We start from the raw sequence: 7,462 nt of genomic DNA, 5'->3' as shown, positions 1-7,462 counted from the left end.
GTGCCGACGGTTTTTCTTACAGGTTTTGGAAACCTCCCCGTGCAGGGGAGGTTCTACCGAAATTTTCAACTTTTAGTGATGTTTTTCTTCTTTTGCAGAGCAGGACCTATCGGAGGGGACCCGGAGCACCTCGGTGACTCTGATCATCTTCGTCGGCGTTGCGGTCCTGCCTGCACAGCGCTGACTCGCCACTGCACCGACTTGCCACTGCGCCGCTAGCCTGTCTCCACCGCCACCCTAGGTATAATTGAGCTCTCTTCCTTACCGTTGTAGTACATAGATCGGTGTAGCCCAGTTAGGCGTCTCCCGTCTGAAACAGATACGGTTGGAGGTATGCGGATCTTTGCATATCTATGACCATATCTGTTTTGGATTGTCCACGTTTTTTGGACAGCCCGCGGATGCGTAGATGGGTTAGTTTCCATGTTCGGCTCGGATCCGAGATGGAGTTTTGGCACCACCTCACTATTGTTCTCCGGATACACACTCTCCCTTCCAGGACATGTATTGAGAGAACAGCGGAGAGGTGCTACCAAAATTCTATCTCGGATCAGAGTAGAGCATGGAAACTAACCTCATCTACGCATCCGCGGGTGGGATTAGGACCTATCCTCACCTATTAGACAGTAGGCACGCCGTGCAGATGCAACTGATGGTTATATTACTCCATTATGTGTATATGCTAGAGGATGGATAACCGTGAGTGGATGTACATGGGACGCCCCAGTCAGGCTCAAATCACCCGTGAATGGATGGATAAGACCGAGAAATTCTTGGACCATGCATTTAAGGCAGCTAAGGGAGCGAGAGACACGTTCTGTCCCTGCAGCCAATGTGGAAACAAGAAAAGAAAAACAAGGGAAGTCATGGTGCAACATCTTTGTAAGTATGGATTTATGCCAAACTATACCCGGCGGGTGTCCCATGGTGAAGCCTATCGTCCTAGAGAGGAGGCCATGAGACGACGCTTGGAGGCATTTGACGGTGATGGCGGGGTACCAGGATGGTTAGGTGACTATGAGGATGCGACGTTTGCTGAAAGGCCTACGGAGGACGAGTAGGAGGATGAGGAGGAGGAGCCAGAGCCAAGCGCTAAGGCGTTCTTGGCCATGTTGGATTCGGCATAGAAGGTCCTACATGAGAAGACAACGGTTTCTCAACTAGATGCCATTGGCCGCCTACTGGGGTTGAAGTCCTAGCACAACATGACTCGAGCCTACTTTGATGCTATGATGGCAATTATTGGGGGGCTGCTTCCGGAGGGTCATCATCTGTCGAGCAGCTTGTACGAGTCAACGAGACTCCTCCGGGCACTGAAGATGCCGTATGAGCAGATACATTATTGTTCGAAAGGGTGCGTCCTATTTAGGGAAGAACACAAGGATGCAAAGTACTGTCCAAAGTGTAAATCCTCTAGGTATGTGGAGGTAGACAAAGGTGATGGAAAGAAGGAGCAGAATGAGGACATCCCCATGAAAGTCCTAAGACACCTTCCGATCGTACCGAGGCTCCAATGACTATTCATGTCCGAGGAGTCCGTGAAACAGATGACATGGCACAAGAATGGTGTTCGATACAATCCTGACAAGATGGTACATCCAGCAGATGGTGAAGCATGGAAAAGCTTTAATGGCAACCATCGTGGCAAAGATGAAGAGGCTCATAATGTACGTGTTGCGCTGGCAACGGATGGGTTCAACCCTTATGGAATGATGTCGGCCCCATACACTTGTTGGCCCGTGTTCGCTATTCCCCTCAATCTCCCCCCCCCTGGGACCCTACTTCAACGGCAAAACATATTCTTGACGTTGATAATTCCTGGACACCTGGGAAACAAAATGGGTGTGTACATGAAACCTATTTATGATGAATTGATCAAGGCTTGGAATGAAGGCGTATGGACTTACGACCGAGCTACAAAGAAGAACTTTAGAATGTATGTTTGGTACCAGTACTCCATGCATGACTTCCTGGCGTATGGGATATTCACCGACTGGTGTGTCCACAGGAAGTTTCCATGCCCGGTATGCAAGGTAGCTCTATAGTTCATTTGGTTGAAGAAGGGTGGGAAGTGCTCGTCGTTCGACAAGCATTGATAGTTCCTCCCTCTTGACCATGCATTCAGAGGAGACACCAAGAACTTCATGAAAGGTGTCATGGTGACCGACCCTGCACCTCAGAAGATGACTAGTGCCCAGGTTCATGCTCAGATAGATGCTCTGATGCTCCCAACGCAGAAAGATAATCCAAAGAAGGGTAAAAGAAAGAAAGTTAATCCAAAGAAAGATAATCCAAACAAAGATCGCTTTGTGGGCTATGGTGTGGAACATATGTGGACTCATAAGTCAGGATTGGAGAGGCTTCCCTATTTTGATGACCTTCTCCTTCCACATAACATAGATGTAATGCACACTGAGAAGAATGTCGCCGAAGCACTTTGGGCAACACTCATGGACATTTCTGACAAGACAAAGGACAACCCTAAGGCCAGAGTAGACATGGCAACACTATGCGACAGACCAAAGCTGCAGATGCTGCCTCCAAGAGATGGCAAACCATGGAAAAGGCCTAAGGCCGATTACATCTTGGAAACGAAGCACAGGACGGAAGTGATACAATGGATGCAGACATTAAGTTTCCCTGATGGGTTTGCAGCGAATCTGAGGAGGGGAGCGAACCCAGATACTGGCCGAGTCTTAGGGATGAAGAGTCATGACTTCCACATATGGATTGAGCGACTTCTTCTATTGATGGTTCGAGGCTACGTCCCTGAGCATGTCTGGAAGGTGCTGGCAGAGCTGAGCTTTTTCTTCCACCAGCTTTGTGCCAAGGAGATATCTCTAAAAGTGGTTGAGGAGTTGAAAAAACAGCACCCGAGTTGCTCTGTAAGTTGGAGAAGATCTTTCCACTTGGCTTTTTCTTGTCAATGCAGCATTTGATTTAGCACCTCCCAAACGAGGTACGAATGGGGGGGCCCATGCAGAACCGTTGGAGCTATCCAATCGAGAGATGTCTAAAGATTGTTCGCCAGAATGTGGAAACAAAGGCAGGATTGAGGCTTCCATAGCAGAGGCATTCATTCGTGAGGAGGTTTCAAACTTCACAGCATTGTACTATAGTGAGAAGCTTCCTAGCGTGCATAACCCACCCCCTCGTTACAATGAGGACAAAAATGAATCGACCCTCAGCCTATTCAAAGGGCAACGAGGGAGATCAAGTGGAGCGGCCAAAAAGAGGGTGACCAATGAAGATTGGCGCAAGATCATGCTCTACGTGTTGACTAACCTTGATGAAGTCGACAAGTATTAGGGGTAAGTTCTCAACGAACTTGTTACATACTCCATAGATTTTCTGCATCCAACAACCTTGTTGCTTGTCGGTGCAGGGAATTTTTTGATCAATACTAGCATCTTTCAAGGCCACCTTCTGACCATGAACGAGAGACCCTTCTTCAACATGGTTCGCCTAATTTCATTACATGGTTCCAAAGAAAGGTACCTTCTGACCAACTTAGGTCGTTTCAATTTTGGCGTTCCTAGTTGCCTAATTTCATTTCTCTCCTACTTGAGCTTTCAGTGCCAAAGTGATTTGTCTATAAGTGTTGAATTACGACAAGTGGCCAGAGGCTTTGACTATAAGGTCTCGTCATTTAACGCTTATGACGTGAATGTATATCGCTTTCACACAACAAGCTACGAGAAGAGTCGGCCCAATCCAAGGACCACCAATACCAGAGTATTTACGCCCAGAGTAGTTACGCCCGGCGAGGAGCAGGAGGACTATTATGGCACAGTTGAAGAAATATATGAGCTCGAATTCCATGGTGAAAAAGCACCTAAGCCAGTCATATTCAAATGCCAGTGGTTTGATCCTGCAGTATCGAAAAAGTCCCCTAAATTTGGGATAGTCGAAACTAGACATGATTCTTCTATCCCGGAGATGATGTCTATATTGTGGCTCAACAAGCCAGACAAGTTTATTATTGTCCATATGCTTGCAAAACCGACCCACGTCTTCAGGGTTGGTATATTGTGCACAAGGTATCACCACATGGTAAATGTCCTCCCCCAAACGATGATGATTACAACTTGAACCCACCCACGCATGATGGGGGGTTCTATCAACAAGACGAGGGGCTACCAGGGATGCTTGAGATAGACTTAACCGGAGAGATTGAAATGGAAGTAGACGAGGAATGGGTTGTTGACGAGGAAGCTGCAGATGAGGTGCATGATCCGAGAGACTTGAAAATGCTTGACGAACTTGTACTTGACAATGATAGCGATGAGGATGAGGCTATTGACAATTTGGAGGCTCTTGATAGTGATGATGATACCTATCGTCCAGATAATCCTGATCATGAAGAATATTAGAAATACATGTAATACTATGTTATTTTGTAATTACATTTTCTTTATTTTGCATCCCTTGCTAAGTACTTCTCGTTTATCTGTACTAATACTGGTTTATTCTTTTTAATTGCAGGTGATGGGGCCCACTAGGAGGTGTTAGTCGACTTACTCGAGACCGAGGGACATGCCACCGGCTGAGGACACGGAGGCAGAGACATCAGAGAGGCAAAGGAGGTCGAGGGGCAAGCCTAGGCGGGAGCCGTCGACTAACCACGACCTTGGCTCCTCGCGCACTTCTAGGGACGACGACGTCCCTCTGTCCACGGTGGACGAGGATGCGGGTCCACAAATGTACAACGACGCCGTTCCACACATGTCTGAGGAGGGGGTTCCGCACATGTTCGAGGAGGGGGGAGGGGGTCAACTTCCTCTTCAGCCTCGAAACCCTATTTGCGAGGTCCCAGCTAGCTCCCGAAGCGACCGATTGCACCCGAACGCCGCCCACTGATTGCACCCGAGGAGGATAAGTAAGTAACTTCATATGTTCTTCATTTGATATGTTGAAAAATCATAATAAGAGCTAATGTCAATGGGATCACTTGTGCAGGAACTAGATGCTTGTGGAGGAGGGGGTCCCGGCTCGCAATGTCAATGGGATCCTGGGACTTCTGTGCAGGGAACACTTCCCTGGCCTGGTGTGGACGTCAGAGGATGAGGACCCAGAGGTACCCTCGTTCGACCACTACGCCCTCGTCGCCACCGATGCTCCGCATAGAAACTTGGCGGATCGGGTGATTTCGGAGTTGTGGGTAAGCCTCAATTCATTGCATTCATTAGACATTCTTCAAATAAAATAATGGATACCTCGTGTCTTTATGCAGGACTTCTTCAGATGCCTGCCAGGCCAGGAGGCAAGGGCGTATCAGGTGGCTTACGCTTCCTGTAAAAGGCGTGTCTCGAACTTGTATTATGAGGCCCGCCTCCAGGCGCACGTTGACTACAACGCCACCTACCGTAAGAGAAGAATCAACAAAACACGGGCGAGGAGACAAACAGAGATTCTGACAAGGGAGCAGTACCTACAAGTAAATAGAAAACATCTCCTGTTGATTTATTTTGAGATTAACTATGCCTAATTTGATCTTTTGATGGCTTGTAGGCGATTCCAAGCTGGTGTGCCACCCACCCCGATTGCTGGGCTGCTATAGTGGACAAATGGCTGGACGCGGACTGGCAGAAGGAGCACCAGGAGAAAAGCGACCAGCGAGCGCTGATGCCAGGTGCCCCTCACCATCAGGGCAGCGCCAGCCTCAGCATGTATGCAAAGACATATGTAAGTCCGCACCATTTGTCTAATCTAGCCGTGCTCAATTCTGCATGATTTATAACCACATGTTGTTGTCTTTCTCGCAGTCGGCGGCGCACGGTGGCCAGCCAATTGGCCAACTCATGGCGTATGCTCTGGCCCACATAGGCCCGGCAAGGTCCAACATCGAGTACAACCCGGATGCGGGCCCAGAGGCGTACACTAACTCCAGCATCCACACCCGCCTCACTTCTTACACGGAGGCAGCAAGGTCAGTCCACGGGCCGGCCTACGATCCGAGGATTGAGGAGTGCCTTGATCCTAAGATCGTGATGCAGGCAAGGGAAGGCAAGAAGCATGGGAAGTTCTAGCTTGGCGACGGCGTCCTCAATACGGGCTCTACTCCTCCTCTGAACTGCCTCCGAGCAGCGAGCACGAGCTCTAGTGTGCCCATAAGCCAACGGCCGACAACGGTGGCGGCACTCTAGGTAAGTATTCCAGTTTCATTCGTCGTTCTTTGACTTTTACGTTCCTTAGCTCTGCAATATTGAAACATTGGGGTCAAATGTTGCAGGCTGAGCTGCAACAACTTCGGGCCCAGCAGGAGGCCCAGGAAGTTGAGCGGGCGGCTGAGCGGGCCGAGCGGGAGGTCGAGCGTCAGAGGCTACAAGCTGTTGAGGCCCAGCAAGAAGGTTTGCTCAGGTTCGTGCAACAACTTGGGGAGCAACAAGGTTGGCAGATCCCACTACACCTGCTTGCACCACAGCCACCACCACAGTCTACTCCGGTGAGTATGTTTTACTTTCTGTGCTCATGCTTAGTGTCAAACCTAGAGATGGCCTTCATGCCAGATTTGTTGATGTGTGGGCCTTCGTGCCGGGTTAGTTGATGTGTCGGCCTTCGTGCTGAAAATGTGGTTGTCGGCCTTCGTGCCGACGTTTTTCTTGCAGGTTTTGGAAACGTCCCCGTGCAGGGGAGGTGCTGCCGAAATTTTCAACTTTTCTTTAAACTCCTTACATTTTTATCTTGTCACTCACGTACAATATCTTCTTTTTTGTGCAGCGGACATCGGGGGCGGCGTCAAACCAGGTCGGAGGGTCGCCGACATCGCAAGTCGGGCCATCCGCACCCAGACCGTCGCTGGGATCGCACGCTGGGGCGCAGTCGCCGTGAGCCGCTTGCGGAGTAGTTTCTATGTATCGAACTTGTGAACTTGTGAACTTGTGGACTATGAACTTGTGGTTTATAATAAATTATGGATTTCGGACAAATTTGGTCGTTTGTAATATATAAATGTGGTTTGTAATTTATTGCTGTTGAATTGTGGTTTCTATTATATATATATGCATTATTGTTTAAATGGAAAAGCAAAAAACAAAAAAAAAAGAAATTTAGGGGTGGCTTTGCCGAGTGCAATGGCCATTGCACTCGGCAAAGAAAATTAAAAAAAATTTAAAAAACACGTTTTCCGAGTGCAATGGTCATTGCACTCGGCAAAGAATATTTAAAAAAAAAATAAAAAACACCCTTTGCCGAGTGCCGGTGCTGTGGCACTCGGCAAAGAGGTTTAACAAAAAACAGATTTCTTTGCCGAGTGCCGGAGCTGTGACACTCGACAAAGAGTTTTAAAAAAATTAGACGGCGTCGGCCGTCGGCCGACAGCGTCAAATCTTTGCTAAGTGCCCGTACGGCACTCGGCAAAGCCTTTGCCGAGTGCCCGAAATTTGGCACTCTGCAAATCAGCCTTTACCGGAAGGGGATTCGACGGAGGCTCTTTGTCGAGTGTTGCACTTGGCAAAGGCTT

The 7,462-nt window shown here is 48.7% G+C and overlaps 1 pseudogene; it reads left to right on the top strand.

Moving 5' to 3' along the window:
• The first annotated feature begins 5,515 nt into the window (after nucleotides 1–5,515).
• LOC136479882 (uncharacterized) lies at nucleotides 5,516–6,831 on the top strand (annotated as a pseudogene).
• Nucleotides 6,832–7,462: the final 631 nt, after the last annotated feature.

This window comes from Miscanthus floridulus, chromosome 9 (genome assembly GCF_019320115.1).
Source record: "Miscanthus floridulus cultivar M001 chromosome 9, ASM1932011v1, whole genome shotgun sequence".
NCBI lineage: Eukaryota > Viridiplantae > Streptophyta > Magnoliopsida > Poales > Poaceae > Miscanthus > Miscanthus floridulus.
Note: the sequence above shows the minus strand (reverse complement) of the source record. Positions and strands in the feature narration are given on the sequence as shown.